Source organism: Erithacus rubecula (genome assembly GCF_903797595.1).
Source record: "Erithacus rubecula genome assembly, chromosome: 1".
Classification (NCBI taxonomy): domain Eukaryota; kingdom Metazoa; phylum Chordata; class Aves; order Passeriformes; family Muscicapidae; genus Erithacus; species Erithacus rubecula.
This window is the reverse complement of record NC_136658.1, coordinates 84,983,021-85,000,310: the sequence shown is the minus strand read 5'-3', so window position 1 is coordinate 85,000,310 and position 17,290 is coordinate 84,983,021. Positions and strand designations below refer to the sequence as shown.

The 17,290-nt window shown below is 41.5% G+C and overlaps 1 protein-coding gene across 3 annotated transcripts in view; it reads left to right on the top strand.

The window, feature by feature from the left end:
* FHL2 (four and a half LIM domains 2) overlaps positions 1-17,290 on the top strand; it is a 52,975-nt gene that overhangs the window by 10,142 nt on the left and 25,543 nt on the right. Inside the window, exon 1 of one of the 3 annotated variants that reach the window (XM_079320624.1) lies at positions 6,376-6,547. The exons of the other annotated variants lie outside the window; for them this stretch is intronic. The gene's annotated coding sequence lies outside the window, so the exon portion shown is untranslated. Of the gene's footprint in view, positions 1-6,375; positions 6,548-17,290 lie in introns of those variants that run through there. 3 annotated transcript variants of the gene reach the window in all.

Genomic DNA, 17,290 nt, shown 5'->3' with positions numbered 1-17,290 from the left:
TTTAATATATGTATCTTTTTCAATCAGCCAGTGAAATCACTATGAGCGCTCACAAAAGGCATCATTGAAACAGAGAAGTATTAATTCATTCATCTTCAGAGTTTATATCTTATGGAGGAGAAAATGAGTGACCCAACATAAAGAGAAAAGTAGCATTTGAAGTTTCCTGCAGTCATATACAAGAACTGGGTAAGGGGCAGTGGCAGGTTGGACATTAATCTGAGCACTTGCATCCAGACTAATCTAGGCTCTATAGTGAAATTCCTCTCATTGTGCTAAAAAAGCCTGAGAGGTACATGGTAGCCCTAGGGTGCATTTCTTTCTGCAAAGCTCCAGCAAAGATTGAGTTACCTGCTGATTCTGTGTCCAGGGGAAAGATATATTCTGTAACAACAACAGCTGCTCTTTATAAACACAACTTTTTAATATCACTGGGCTTGTTTCAAGTTGCACATGATGCCTCCAGCAGGTTAACCTGAGCCACCAGGCTTGCATTAGGGCAATATCAAAATAGGTGCTTAGTGCCCTACTCCACAAAGTGCAGGCACAATACAAGGCTTAAGCAGTTCTGTGCAAGATTTTAGATTTATCATCATTTCCTGCTGCATTATCCTAGTTTATATTTGCACACTGTTTTGGGAATTGCCTTTGGAGGTAGTAGAATGTCATACAATTTTGCATCTGAAGTCCTCCTTTATATAGCCTAAGAAAAGCTTATTGATTGCAATGGAGTAATGGGTACAGATGGGATGATTTTGAAGTGCTGAAGCACCTCTATTCAAGGCCATGTATTCCTCACTCAGCATGAAACTTTAGTCAGATATGGGGAAGAGCTATCACAGCTAGCCTTGAGTCATTTTTGTTGGGAAATGGGTTCCTGACAGAAAGACCCTTTTACTAGCTGTAGAGGTGTGGAAACTCAAAGTCCACAGGGGGCTGGAGTTTTTATCATCTCTGTGCATTTTTCAGATCTTGCTCTTGAGGAATGATTTCTCTCATAGTTTCCCCTACAAGTGGGAAACCTGAGCCCTTGGAAGCTTAATTTGATTTTTTTTAAAGTGCTTGGCACTTGTGCCATCTCTGTCCACCACTGGGACTTGCATTTACTTGCCAGGTTGGATAACATGGATGCAAATGTCATGTCCAAGGTCACACTATGAATTAATGTCAGAGCTGGGACTACTGTTACTTATTATGGGCAGGCTGGTGATTACACCTATGCTTAAGGCAATCTACAGTTTCTATTGCAAAAGTCTGCTTTTGTGTTTGTGCATGCCAAAATAAAACTGCTTAGTCTAAAATTCCTAATCCATACAAACAGCCTCATACTTGGAGGCAGAGGAGGCAGCCTGGGTTCTTGATTTCTTCATTTTGCTAGAGGCAACTCCTGACTCCTGCTGCTGGGGTCATAGCATTGTACTTCTCTGAGATAAGAGTTACCTCAGGAAAAAATTCCTCTCTTTCAAAAGCAGCCCTGAAAGAATTTTGCACACATATACTTACTTGTGGAGTTAGGTAGAGAGGGGTGAAGGCATTAGTTCAAACAGGCAGATAAGTGGGCAAAAAAGAGCACCAAAACTCAGTGTTACAGGGATTGCTCATGTCACCTGCTTTGAACTCAGGCAATCACTTGGATCCTTTGTCACTACAAACCACAAAAGGTATTATTGTTGTTAAGTGAAGCCTGCTTACTTTGTAAGGACTTGCTTTGGAGGATTGTGAGGGTAGATTTAGTTTTGGACTGAAGAAGCCTTAGCATGATCCATAAACAGCAGCTAAAGCATACTGAACAAGTATTTCAGCCAAAATGGGAGAGGCCAGAGATGGGACTGTGAAACAGCTGCTAAGAGCAGTGGCCCTTTGTGAGATGTGATATTTGCTGGGCAGATAAGTGGAGGAGTAAAGAAGAAATGGTTTCTGCTCTTCCAACTTTGTACTCCGAAAATATATCCAGAGCTCCCTCTGGCTTAAGAGTCACCACCCAGGTCTCTCTTCACCCAGGCACTTGTCAGTGCTGTGCCACCAGGTCTGCAGTGTGAGACATGGGACATTAAGTAGGCACAGAAAGGCAGCCTGGGGATTGGGGACTCCCTGACTGGGACACAGGATGGAGAGGGGGAGAAATGGAAATTCTCTCTATGTTTTCCATGCAAAGATTGGTTTTAAAGGTTTTGGAGAGAGTTGGGTGTCTGAATTTTCAAACTCAGGCTCATCTGCATAATTTACCCAAATGTGGCATTGGAAGAGCTCCTTGGAATTGGAATGGCTAGGAAGAGCTCCAGCCTGTGCTCTGAGCTCTCACAGCCACCAGCCCAAGGGGTACAAGCTGTAGAGACTGGGCATGGGACAGAACAAACACCTCAAGTGTTTGGGATCAGAAACAGTAGAAAATTCATGGAGAGAAAAGAAAAAGAAATGCATCAAGGTCATAAAATATAATTTGCTTCTGTCTCAGAGAGATCCCAACCCAAAACATGTAGGAATTCAGACAATTGTTGTGGGATATATATTCACAAGCACAAACTACTGGATGGAGGGAAGAAAATAGGCTAGGTTAACCTACAACTCACTCAATTGAGACATTTTTGTGCATACTAAAGCAAGGGCATCTCATGTTCAGTGAGGCACATTTTACATAAATTCAGTGACCAGAAATTAGCTGGTGACAAAATTTATGTGAAGGAAAGTCTGGTGTGAGCCATCTTCTCTCACCAGGTAGTAAGCAGCAAGGGATAGGCACCTCCAGCCCCCAACAGAGAGCACAGATAACTGGCTTACACCAGATGCCAGCTTATCATGGCAAAAACTGTGAGATGTGAGCTGCTGATGACAGCATCCATGGAAAACACCCAGGTCACAGGGCTGTCAGTGTTTCAACCTGGTCTCAAGCCTGAGCACACCTTTGCAGCAATGACATCTACTTGGAACTCAAAACACAGGGCAGGAGGGGAAATCAGGCAGAGATGAGGCCCTTGGACATCACCATGCTTTGCTGCTTCATATGAAAGCACCTACATCTCGCCTGTGCTCCACTCTCTGGGCACAAGTGTCAGTGAGGACAGCTGCCCACCTGGAGGGAGGGGGGTTTGGGATCCTCCAGGTACTCCCCCAGGTGTGGAGGGGCTGGATGTGGATCTTTATGTGCAGGTGTCTGATTTGGAAGGCACTAGTGTGACCTGTGGCTGTGAAGGGCTAGAAGAAGCCAACAGGCTAGCACAGCTAACCCTGCTCATAACAGCAAATACTGATCCTGTCTTTTCACTGTGAGAACCTGAGTGTGAAGTGTTTGCAAAATACTGACTACCAGCACAATCTCCACAGGTGCCCTCTTCCCCTCTGGTTCTGCTGCTCAGTTTCTGACAGGCAATATCATATGTACAGAACCCACGTCTAAATCCCCCAAATTAGATTAAAGGCTCAGCAACATAATAACACAATTTTAATCACTGTGCTATCCACCATGAACACAAATGTCAGAACACCAAAGGCAGATTCCCATGAATATCTGTTAGTAGAGCTCTTCTTTTAGTAAACACACTACCAGGGCAAGCTGGTTAGATTTTGGGTTGTTAAATCTATCCTGAACATTTACATGTCCTTGGATGCCCACACTCTGGCATCTTCTGTGACTTGCAGAGAGCAGCAGGGCGAATCCTGATTGTGAGGAATTAGTGGCAAATCCTCTAACCTCAGTGCAATGGATGGTTAATGGCACCTTGGTATGGTTTCCAAGGGAGCTGTGCTTTACAGCTTGCAGCATTTCCTTTCCATTTCTAATAAACATTTGAACTCAATGATCTTAAAGATCTTTCCCAACCTAAATGGTTCTGTGATTGTCAAGCAGCTCTTCTTGTGCATATACATCCCATTGCCTTGGAGTAGAGAACTGGTTGAAATTCTTGCTTTTCTTCCTGCCTGTGCCATAGTCATGGAAGCAGCAGGGCTGGCTCTGGGGCTACAGCCCCTTGGAAAGGCAAGGGGGCCTGTGCCAAGCAATGCCATCACTGCTGGGGGATAGAGAGTCTCAGCCCCCATCCCTTTTCAAAAAGACTGAATTCCAATATAGCTGAGACACCTGGAGATGTCTCTGCTCCTGACAACATCCACAGGAATATTTCTCCTCTACTGTTAGCCTGCCACCCTTCTGTGCCTTGGAGGTGCTGTTCCCCTAAGTGTGGGGACACTCCCCTGCCTGTCTCAAGGAAGTGGGTGAGCTGTCACCTGCTGCCAGGAGCACAGGATCAAGGCCTGACATGTTGCTGATGATTTATCTTCCTGGCAGCATCCTTTTTCAAGGAGTCCTTTCCCTGGTGAGGGTCCTTGAGAATAAAGCAACACCTAAAATGGAACTAGGACAGTTTAACCAGCAGGACAATGTGAGGTAACCAGCTTTAGAGAGCATTAGCTCTTATCAGAGAGAAATAGTAAAGTTTGCAGATCTGTAATCCATCTGAAGTTTTTAGATTAAGTGGTCTGGAAGGCAACATTTACCCCAAGCTGGTCCCTGGTTGCTGGATGTACACACCAGATCCAAAAATGTTCTCATTCAGGCTGACACCTGGGGATTAAATATGTCATTAATGCCCAGAACATCCTGGACTGCAGCAGGGGACAACCATCGTTTATCCAGGTTGTTTCTACAACATCAGCTGGACCTTTGAATCATGCAAACAAAAAAATTGGCTAACATGAAAAGGTTGAGGCTTTCCAGAGCTGTCCAAACATATGTCTTAAATACCCCATTTTTGCTGCTTAAACAGCTTTTCATAACTGTTTATTGTTCTGGGAAATGTGAAAGGGCTGTTTACATGGTAGCTAAAGAAATGTGAGGCAAAAGGCCACTAGATCTAGGATGAACAATACTTTCCCTAGGAACCTGTGGGATATTTCTCTTATTTCCCTTACCAAAGTCTCTAGGCCATGCTCCTCATCCATAATGTTTGGAAGCTAGGCATTTCTGAAAGGATAAAAGGAGATGTGTGAAAATCATTTTCTGCCAGAGGCTTGACTCAGGCTGTCAAATCATGTTGCTTGGCAGAGGCTGAGGACATGCTGTTGTGAGCTTTTCAATGGTAGGATAAATGCCTCAGATGCCAACTTCTCATTGGTTTGGAGTTAAAACCATAAAACCTGACTGGGCTCCATGTCAAGCCATAAATCAGTTTGTCATGCCAAAAGCCTGGCACATAGCTTGTGTCAGTATCCAGTCTGCAGCTTGACCTACACTTGCTGCCCAAACTGCCCAGAGGCAAGCTGGGGGGTGATGTTCTCTCCTAAGGATGATTGCTGAACCAGAGCTCTGAAAAAAGAGACAGAAGCAGGAGATGAAGGGAATGAGGTGTTCTTCAGGACCATGGAAGTAATAAATAAATCAGCAAAGGATCTGAATCCCTCATCAAGTACTGTTACTTCAGCCAGGGGAAGGAACAATTGGCACCCTCTGCTCTACAGCACCACACTTCTTCAGATGAGTATGTCACTGTGGAAAGAATTTGCCTGCACACAGATTCTGCCTGATGTTACTTCTTCACCACCTCATCTTACAGAGAGGTTTTCCTTTTCCTCCCCTTAAAATAGTTCAACTTTGTACCAAGGACCATGCCTCTGCTACACCTTTCTCTGCAGAAGTGCATTGAAATGCAGAGATGGACCCAACATTGGCAAGGAGGTAGGCAGCTTGTAACCACACCTCTACACTGAGCCTTGCTGGGACAGGTTTTCCCCCCAAGCCAGTATGACTGTCCCCATGGGAGCGACTAGAAGAGCTTTTTTCCACCTCAAAAATCTTGCTGCTTTTTTATGTACAAATATTCCCTTCACCCAACATCACACAGGAAGGGTATGACCAGTCCTGAGCAGAAAGTTCACTCCTGAGCTGCAGTCCTGCTGCCAGCACAGCCTTACTTTGTGATCCCAGGCTAATCTCTAAAGTTGCTGTCTTTTGTGGTGAGGTGGTACTACAGCTTCCTGCAGGGAAATGCAGGACAAAAACAAAGCAGGACACAAGACACAAACTACCCTGCAACAGGGCTGCACCCCTGGGGTGGACAGATGGACAGATGAATGAGTGTTGGAGATTGTTACATCCACAAAGCAGTCAGCACTTCTTAAGGTGTTTCTGTCAATCCCAAAGGCCTGACAAATGATCTGATTGATAAATTAGAATTGCTCATACCTCAGACAAAACACTGAGCCCTGAAATCCTGCCATCTCCTCGGGGTGCCTTGCAGCACCTCCTGAAGGACTCCCAGATGCAGCAATGTGATGGGCTGGCACTACCCAAGAGCACAGCAGCCCTTTCCATCAGATCCCTCATGCACCTCTGCTGTGATGCCTTAAAAGGCTGGTTAGCACAGAGATGCTGCAGCCCTTATCTCCTGCCCATGGCTGCTGCTTTGAGATATTATATTTATAGCTCACCCAAGCACAGATGCCCGACTGCCTAATTATGAAACATATAGCTTGGGCAATCCAATAAAGAGGCAAATCTGTCCCGTCCTCTCTCTTCACAGATTCATGAGCAGAGGCAGAACTGAGCTGCAGCAAGGTAAGATAGCACCTTGTTCTGGTTTTCACTGTCCTTTGAGCCCTTTTCTGCTTCCCACCTGCCATTTGCCATCACTTCTCAGGGCTCTGCATAGACATTTGAGGGGAGTGCTGCTTTCTCAGGGGAAGAGTGGACTTTAGGAGGTTTGCTCCTCTCTTGCTGCCAGGGCACACAGAGTCTTTCTTTGTACTCCCAGTCTGCTGTTGGGAACCAGGTGCTAACTAACAGCTGCTCTTTAGTTTCTTCACTGATAATACACTGTCATGTTTTCATGTTCTCAAGGAACACAACCATATCTGACTATACACACTTCCTTGGTTTGAATAGCAAAGTGAATTACTTCAGGCAGAAAGCTTTTAATTAGTTTTTGGAGGGTTTCCCCCCCCTCTATCAGCATTTTCTTATTTATGTTGAATGTTTGGAAAATGAATAGATAATGAGGAAAAAGTGGACAGAAAGAAGGAACATTTTACTTTTTTTTCCAGTTTCAAACCATGAAAGGAAAAAAGGAAAATTACAGGTGATGCTTGCTGATTTCATGTTTTAAACAATTAGTTGTTACAGCAACTGAGGGAAAAGGGAAAAGAAAGCAAAGCACTGAATCATAACTGTGTGTCAAAGCAAGAATTCATCAAAACTAGCCTGTAAAATAGCATTAGCAATAACTGCCAAATGCCAATTATCAGGATATTGTTACACTAAATTTCTTTTAACTTCATCTCATGATAGCATTAATTTTCAAATCAAGCCAGTAAAAGAACACCTTTTAGGGAAAATAAGATTATATGTGCATGTGCATACATTTGTTTGGATTCATTTACAGTTACATTTTTATTATGAATATTCTTATAACCAAAGGCTTTTAAATCTAAGGATCATAAATTATGATATAAAGTTAAGAAATATTCATTTACTTTTAGCCTAAAAGCTAAAGCTATCAAACACTGCACTAGAGTTTGTTTACTATTCCATTATTCAAGAGCTTTAATGAAATAAAGGTTTTTTCAGATGCTGAGTCTGTCATGGGCTTTGACAGGATCTCAGGTCCCTGGTACCCTGAGGAGCAGGACTCAGACTCAATCCAAAGCCAGTGCTTGTAGGAAAGGACAGCTTAACTCAAAGTGTTTGGGACTGAGGTCAGATCCTACCTGAGGGTTTCAAAGGCAGGAGGTCAGATGATTGCTTGGTCTAAAGATGCTGACTTAAGATGAGAGGCAGGTGTTCACATCTGTGCAATTGGGGCACCTCTTTGGTCTGGTGCCAGGGCTGTCTCTTGGGCTCTGCCATGGCAGCATGTCCCTGGCAGTGCTCCTGCAGGGAATGCAGCCCTGCCCTTACACACTCATGGCCTCTGAAATCAGTTGGAACATCCAAAACACATCCTTGGGGTAGGATTTGCCCTTAGGCCATGGCCAGGGGACAGAGCCCTACATATCATAGGTGACTGAATCTCTGTGCCTGGGAACATCCTGGCACTATTTGGTTTATGAGTGAAGACATAGCCTCTGAGGTTGCCCCCACCCAACCTCACCAGTGACAGGCACTCACTGCCATGGTTGATGTTCTCAGGTTTTAAGTCATGTCCGGCTTAGCTTTCCAGGGTTATGGTGGTGTGGGCTGTGACAGTCAGTGTAGATAGTGCTGAGACCACATGCTTAGGGACAACTTTGTTCCATCTTTCATGTCAAGAACAGCACATAACTAAAGTGGAAGAATAAAGCAATAGAAAATATCAATTTATCTGCACATACCCTTACCTTATCTTGGAGCTTGGATGCCTTGGAGAGTTTAACATCTCCAGACAGTGCAGCCAGCACCTGCACTTCTCTCTGTTCTCCAGCCATAACCATCTTGCCACTACAGCATGGTCTGGTCAGATCTGCACAGAGCTCCAACCTCCTGCTCCCCTCTGGTGAGATGAGTTTACCTGGAGCCCAAAGATACCGTGTCCCACCACAGAATGCAGAGTTTTAGAGGGACACCAGTGGGACATGGCAGCTGCCTTCACTCATCTGGTTGTTGCAACATCCTGATATTAAGTTAAACTGATGTGCTTCCACAGAAAATTGTGCAATAAAGAAATTGTGTACAAAACCAGTAGTTTTTAAAAGAGTAGTCTCGCTTCTCACATAATAGAAATTTTCTCATGTCCTTAAATTCTTTGTCTCTCTTCCAAGCCTTAAGCTAAAACAATAAAAATGAGAAAATCATCCTGGTTGGGCACTTAGAATTAAAATATTGCAGCCACTGGTGTATTGACAGTGTTCCCTTTTAAAAACAAGAAGCAGAAGCAGCATTCCAATCATGTACAGCAAAGCATTAGCTTTTTTTAAAAAACTGTGTTGGCCAAAAGTCTTTAGCTGGAACAAAATACAGGAACATACATACTAATGCTGCAATTTTTCATGGGATTTGAATTTAAAAGTGAAATTAAACAAAAAGACCCAAAGCCTGTTTCCAAAGCGAAGCTGTTTCTAAAGGCAATCTCCAACAATAATACTTTGTTCTTACCTAGCATTTAAAAATATGATTAGTGGATGAATAACTTTAGTTTTTCCCTTGCAAACAGTAAGCCATCAGAACAAGGCAGACCTTTGACTGCAGCTGGCAAGAGGCTGTGAGGGGGCAGCCTCATTCAAACACTTCTTCAATGCAGAAAATGTAAAAGGTTATTTTACAAGGAAGAAAACCAGAGAAGGAAGTGGATGTGAATACTGACTTGGGGGTGAAATCCTGGCCCCACAGAAATCAGTGGAAGCTCTCTCAGATGCATCCAGGGATTATTTTAACAAAACTCAGATCTCTTTATTTTTCTCCTAATTTTAATAATGCAAAACTTGTATCGATTTGTACCACAAAAGTGCATTTGCATATTTTTCTTACTAGTTTTCCTTCTTTGTGGCTGTGTGTTGTCTAACCAAACCACAGACACTCTGACACAGCTGTTTTTCAGTGAGATGAATTATTACTGACTGCAATGTTTTATCTTTGGCTTTATATCACAGTGAGTACAGTTTCATGCTGATAAATCTCAGGCTGTTTCAACAATGTTCATCATCCAACGCTGATCAGCTTTGAGAAGCATAGGTCATATTGCACAGAGTCTTAGTTTTCCTGAAAGCAGCTGGAACAATTTTGCCTGGTTTTGCTCAATTCCCTCTGTCAAACATGGAAGGAGGACTAGCACAGACATTTCAAAGGGATCTATCAACTTAATAAAATTCAAAATGTTTCTGCTGCAGGTTGATTTACTGGCTACTGTTAAGAGATGCTTACCAAGAACTAGTGGAACTGAAGAGCTAGAAGAAAAACTATTTTTCCTCAGTTTCACTTCATATTTTCAGTAATATTTTTATGAAGCCACTTATACAGGTTCTCTTTTATAATATTCTTTCTTTTTCCTGCAGTGTCTGTGGAATCCCATATCACAACAAATGAGAGTAAAACTCTCCTTTAAAAAGGAAAATAAGTACTTTGTCATGAGAATAAAATGGGCACATAAGTAGAGACAGAAGCTGTCTCACAAACTCCATAAACAAAGCTAGTGGGCTTTCAGATCAGCACATTCTTTGTCAAGCTGAACAGATTTTCCCCAAAGTCTTCCTAAAAATTTGCATGCTTTCTTTATGAAGGAAACCATAGACAGCATTGACTAATGCTCCTTTTTGATAGTTTATGGTTAGGGAAGCAAAGTCCAACATGCCTAGAGATTACCATATGAAAACAGAAATACCTGGAAGCCATAGATGCCATCACACAGAAGCCCATTATTCTGTTATTTATCCCATTTTTAAATGCTTGGTTTCCTAATTCCCTGTGCTTGGTTTCCATTGCAGCACATCTCCCAGCCTCCAGCACTGGGTGTAGAAGGCAGTAGGACACTCAGGGGCTTAGAACACTGATTATAACACAAAGAGAGAGATACAGCATGGCACTTCTGGTACAGAGCAATAACAGAGAGGAAGTTCTCAGAACAAACTCTGCTGTACTTTTCACATAAGCCCCACTCAGGAATTTGTGTGAGCACAGGTTAAAAACGTGATTTGTTATGTGCTTGCACGACCTGCATTTCACCATCAAGTATTTCTTCTCTTAACACTATTTTAGGGGAGAAAAATGGCACTTGTTCCTAACTCAGAAAAAAAGAAGTAAGGGTCTTCTAAGGACCAGATCTGAGGGCAGCTGTTAGTGATAAGCAAAAGGACTAGCACTGCTTCATAATGTGAGTTCTGATTCCTCTGTAAAATTACTTATCTTCCAGCAAAAGACACTTCATCTTCAAGACAAGCTATTGTTACAAGTCTTTCTTTCATTTCACTCACATTTGAATTTCATTCACATTAAGAGAGCAGCTCCACTAGACAGCCATGGGAATATAAACTTGGCAGAGACAAACACAATCCATATGCCTATCAGGCTGACAATGGATGGTATATTTTTTCAGCTCTATGTGAAGTGGTAGACATGAAATTCACATCAGCAACCAAATGATTAGTTTAATCCTATTATTTAAAGGACCTGAGCACTTATAGGGTTCAAAGTAAGCACAGGCCTAAGAGGATCAACAGCAAGTACTCTACTTCAAAGTGCACAATCTAAGCTCATATACTCAATCATAATATATGTCTGAGCCTACATCTCTGACCCTCTCAGTTTATCTGTAGTGTATGCAAACAGTAGCTGGGAAGAAAAATAATTGTTGCCATACAGGAGGATCTTTCTTCAAATCAGGATGTCCCCAGTCATGGTCAGACTGGAGAGGGTGACTATTTCTACTCACATCAAAATATGATGAGACTGAAGTAATTTGGGAAATTATTTGCAACCTATGTTTCTTTTGAATATTAGGCAAGTTGAAGGGTTTGGGGAATGATAGGGCCAACAGATAACCAGCCCTTGAGGAAGAGATGGATGTAAGAGAAGAGGTAAAATATCTCTTTTTTACTTCTGTGTTTATTGTGAGGAACTTGGAGAGCTTCCTGCAGCAGCATGCTTCCTTGTGAGTATTGTCAGAGGATCTATTTCAAGCTGAAATGTCTGTAGAAGATGTATGGAGCAAATAAACAAAAGAATAGAAGAAAATGTTAGAACCAGAGGGTACTCATCCAACAGATTTAAAGGGATTGAAGGATGAATTAACTTAAATAATAATAGTTCATTATTTCTTATTTAAAACAGACTTAGAACGGAGCACCTGAATGTATCTAATACAGCATCAGCCTTTTTAAATTCTTCCAAGAGAAAATGGGAGAAATAGAGCCTGGTAAGACTGATAAATTTAGTAGAAATTGCTACACAGGGTAGAGAAGCTGGGTAAATATGATACATTGGAAGAAATTCAGTATAGCTTGGCAAGGAAAATCATGTTCTGCAAATCCATCAGGTTCCTGTAAGGTAATAAGCAGCATGGAGATGCAGATCTTTGGTTGACAGCATCTCCCTATTTCTCCCTTTCCAAGTATTCAATAAGAGCCTTCACCCCAAAACCTTAAAAACACTTAAGCAGTAGTAGGATAAGAGGTAAAATATGTGCATGTATCACATAAAATCAGTTGAAAGATAGACAGGTTTTACAGTAGAGATTAATAGCAGATTATTAGTGCAAATTCTTCAAAGACTGAGAAACCAGATGAGAGAAAAGAATCTTGGGCAACAGGGTGAGTGGACACTAGAACAGCATCTCAAACTAAATGTAGATGAGCATAAAACACTGAATGTGGGGGGAAAATGTAACTTTAGCCATTAAGTAATGTTTCTGAAATGTCTAGGTGGGTATGAAATTTAGAGGTTATATAGGTTTACAAAAAAAACAAACCCAAAACAACAGAACACAAGCAGCCAAAATGCAAACTGAATGTTAGAGTTTTGGCCACATCACCTGAAAAACTAAATTGTTATATTGAAAAAGTTTGAAGAGGAATGATAAAGCACAAGAAGTAGCTTTCATAGAGACTGAGCAGGTAGACTGGGACACTGGCCTAGGAGAGATGGCTGAGGGGAGATATCATAAAGATTGACAAAGACATGAACAGCCTGTAGCATATGAATAAAGAACAGTTTCTCATTATATCTCCAAAGGTAAGACCTAGGAGGCCTCAAGATGAAACTAGTAGGTAATATATTCCAAATTAACACAAGGAGGATGGTTCTTCAGCAACACAGAGTAGAACTACCTGTTACTGGAAACTGAATTTCCTTTCAGGCAATCAGGAGGGAACTGCAAGTTCATGAAAGTGACATTCAGTATGGATATACTGCCTCCAGGTTGAGAAATCCCCAAGCCAAAAGTTGCTGGAGGCTGGCAGACTATTATGAAGAGATATCTTTACATTATCTTCTCACTTCCTTCCCAAGACATTTCCCAAGAGCAGCATAACAAATTGGAGGAACCCTGCTTTCAGTGATTCTCATATTGCTATGGTGTGATCTGAATAACTACAAATGACAAGTTGTCTGACACTATTCATCCTTTGCAAGCATGAATGTTAGACTTTAGTCTAAATCTTCCTTCCTTCCTTGGTCCTAATGTTAATCCTTAAGGGCAAATTAGACAAAGATTTGCCAGGAGTAACTTGGACATTGTCACTTCTGTCTTGGAAATAAATTAGGTAAGTTTTTAAGGTGTCTGCCAACTGCTCAGTTTTTCAAACCTTTGCTCAGAAGTTCCTCAGGACTCTAGCTGTCTGGTAAAGTGAAATGGTAGTCTCCAATGTTGCTGTTGGTTATTTCCAGAGGGTGATAACAGCTATGAGTGCAGGCAGAAAAAGTCCTAAGGGGAGCAGAAGCAAATTTGGAGAAGCTATGAGCAGTGAGGCAGTGAGAAGGGGAAAGACTATGAAAAGGGGATTTTGCCTAAGAGTGCTGAAGTGTGCTGCTAGGAGCACAGGGAATGGGAGCTATTTTTTCCAGAATAGCATGTCTGTGGTGCTGTCAGAAACTCAGAGTGATTAGTTTCTTGGAACAATCACAGAGTGTTTGTTTCATGCGTCTGGAACAGGGAATGATAAATCATGATTATACTAAAATTAATAAATCCTAAATTAAGGGGTAGTACTTGCCAGCTCAGAAGACCAGCAATTACTGCAACCTCTGTGGTAATTTGACATCCCAGATTCCATCTGCAGGGGTAGAAACCCAAAAGGCTCTTCCCATCTGCCACACGGCAGTCAAGTTGAATCCAGAGGAAAGGGAAGAAGCAAGAGCTCCTCTGCATAGGTCCCTGTACTGTTTTAATTTAGAGTCATATGAAGATCCCTCACCTGTTGTTGGGGGGTGTCTCTATCCCAAAGCACTTCTGAAGACATACCACCAAGATCTCTACCTTTGGTTACAGATGAACAAACAGTGGAGGTGAGGGGTTTGGTGAACACTCAGAAGCCAAAGAAGAGTGAAGATGGCAAAGACCAAAATGTTTCACTCCAGTTTCTTTAAAAGTAAAGGCACCATCAATTCCCTAGTGAGGGGCAAGAATGAGAAGGGATGCTAGGGAAAGAAAGAGGAAAGACTGTATTCCATAAGAATACAGGGGAAAGACATATGAATTGTCTTCCACTCTCTTTGTTGTAACTCTTCATTATTTCTTGAAGCAGTTTTCAGCCTGGTGAGGGAGCTCAGGGTGGCTGCCCCACATGGTACAGACAGCTACTGCTTGGGGAGTTGTTTGATGGGCTGCTTTTATCCTGCAATGGCCTGCATGGCTTTCTTTTAAATCCATGAGGTCCTGGGATAGATTTTCTTACAATGCTGCTTGTCCAGTGAAGTATCTGTCAGTTCTGTTAAATGGTGCCTCACCTCTCCAAGCTTTTGGAAACTCATCTGTCAACAAGAGGGATTTTCCTTAGCAGATACCACTCCTTTAAGCTCTGGGTTGATCCTTGAAGCTTGCTCTGGTCTTCTGTCTGCTTCTTCATCAAGCACCACTACACTTCTCTGTGATCAAATTGTATTCCTCTACACATCAGTGATAAAAGCTGTTTGTCTACTCAGCTGGGATAGAGGAAAGCAGCATAAAATGGACACAGCTGTCTTTCTGCCTGGGTCATCCATTGCAAGCTCTCTCTTACATCTCAATTGTCCAGAGAAAGAAGGCTATGGAAGCAATTACACAGAAAGTGACAGCTCACATTTTGACAGGTGTTTCACTGCCATATTCACTTTGGGACATCTCTTTCAGGAGATAGATTTCTCTGAATGAAACTGGGGCTAACTGCATCAAAAGTTCTGATTAGCTCAGAAAAATTAATGAAATCTTTGTGCAAACTGACCATAATGGTCTAAAATACTTGTCTCTATCCCAGCCATGCTATCACAGAGATATCACATGCTATCACAGAGACACACTTGTATTTGAGTCTCAATGATCTGTCTTATCACATAGCATCATATTATCCTTCTAAAGATAACTTTTACTATGAAAAACAGAAGTTCTTTAATGCTAGTGAGCCATGACACCTTTCTCTAAATTATTTTAAAAAATTGTTTAACATTGCATGTGAAAGCTATTCAAACATATTAAGAAAGCAAACATGGAAGTATATATTTTTTACATATTAGATTGGAGTTTCTAAACCACTGATGTTTCCACATTGATTTAGGCTAAGCATCAATAATAGAAGTATTGCATCATCCCAAAGCAGACAGATTTTGTCTGTCTGCCTTTGCTGGGGTGGTTTTAATGGATTGTCCAAAGATGTCTGTAATTCCCTCATCAGAATCTGTGAAACTCTGATATTTCTTACCTGATGTGTCTTTCTACTTAAGGTTTGAGTCTCCTAGGGGAAGAAAGGAAGATCAGAATATTGCTAAAAGCCTTGTGACTTTGAAACTGAATTGGGAAAGAAAATATCTTTTTATCCTTTGCAAATTCCTCATAATCTTGGGGAAAATACATATCTGTGAGCATTTTATGAGAATGAAATTTCAGGAAGATTTAATTTTGCCTAGCTGTTATTTTAAGTTTAATGAACTAAAATGCAACATCTGCACTAGTCTACACTCCTTCCTAAGTAGTAGTGCCAAAAATAGCAGCTCTCTTAAATGCACCCTCTCATATTCAATTGCAGCTTGTGTTACAGAGATTCAAGCATCAAAAAGGAAATTAGTTGAATTCTGATAGAATAACTTAATAGTTTCCAGGATAAATTGGTGGAGTAAGGAATCAGCCAGTCGCTTTGCCATTTTCAAGCCTTAAAGTGTATATTTCCTCCTCCCCTGCCCTCTCAGAGACATTATATTTCTCTGTGTCTCAAACTGGGGGAAATAAAAATATTCCACTTCCAACTGTCTCTTTCCACTACTTTTCTTTGTTCATTCTTTTCAGCTAGAAAAGGAGATAAGTTCTGAAATTACAGCTATTCCAGCATCAGCCCAGTAGCTGAAGTGAGACTGATGAAGGTTTAGTAAAACCATTGGGAAGTCCTGCTATGATAAAGGTACTATTTCCACCTTTGTTCCCCACATGGGGGTACAGCATTCTACACATAGAATTAACCTTTTAAACACACAGATCACTGAAGAACAAGCAATAAATGCTATATACATGAGGAAAATACAAACCATAGGATAAGTTTCTAAATCACTGTACAATACTTGCATTTCCACTCTTGGTTTAGGCCCCCATTGGAAGCACTGCCCCTGTTTTCATTACATTGACTCCTCTGAAGCCTTGAAGATGCCTGAACTCTGCTTGGTTCTTCCAAGAACCAGTGAAGTAAAAATAAAAAAAAAAAATATAGATGTTGCAAAAGAAAAAGTGGGTTGCTTAATAAATTTGTTAGTGAAAGGTCCTCTGCCCTTTCCTCCCCATCTCTCTGAAAATTGGTGAAATTTGTGGCTCTCCCACCTACTGACCCACACCTGTTGGATTTTATTCTGGTGGGAAAGGGGCTGAGGAGGGCTGCCAATCCCTCTGATGAATATTTACTTGCCAGATAAATGAGGAGTGAGTGGTCCTGAAGGAGGGTGAGAGGTCTGACATTCCCCATTCCTTCCCTAGTAGTGTTTGGTGGAGTACATGCAGCTTATCATGGGATGAGGGAAGGATCCCATTCACAGCTTCTCACAGTCTTGATGAGGCTGCTGACTGTCAAGTCCCATAGTGAGCCCACAAGTCAATGGATTTTAAATCAGCAGAGGCTCTTCTGCCTTCAAGGAGTCAGTGGTGTTATACTAAATTAGGCAAAAATTGCCTATCATCCTTAAGTCAACCCAGACCTGCAACTGATAAATGAAATCATTTCAGCTGGAGCCAGTATACATTTAAATTTATAATTGTGGAAAACATTTGCCTTGTATGACCACAGACTTGTTGCAGTAGCTGTCAACAGACAGATGTGGAAATAAAAATATCATGGACATTGAAAAAAATCAATTAGCACATTCAGAATATTTAGTTTGTTTAGAAAAGTTTGTATTCAAATAGCCCAATTCTAATTACCTTCAAGGCCTTTTTCCTTTTTTATGTACACTACTAAATCAGAGGTAAGAGAACAATGACTAAGATGGAAATAAATTATTATTTTTGCCACTGTGCAATAGTTTAACCTAAAAGAGAAAAACTATTACTGCTGTTATATTTATGCCCTAGCTAATGCCCTAGTCCTTTGTAAATTTCCTGGAAACTTACACATGAGTTTGCCTGTCCTGAGCTTTATATTTACAGACAGTGAAGCTAATGAACAGGAAGATGAAATGTCCTGTTCAAGGGCATCCAGAAAGTCACTGATGGGACTGGAAACCCAACCA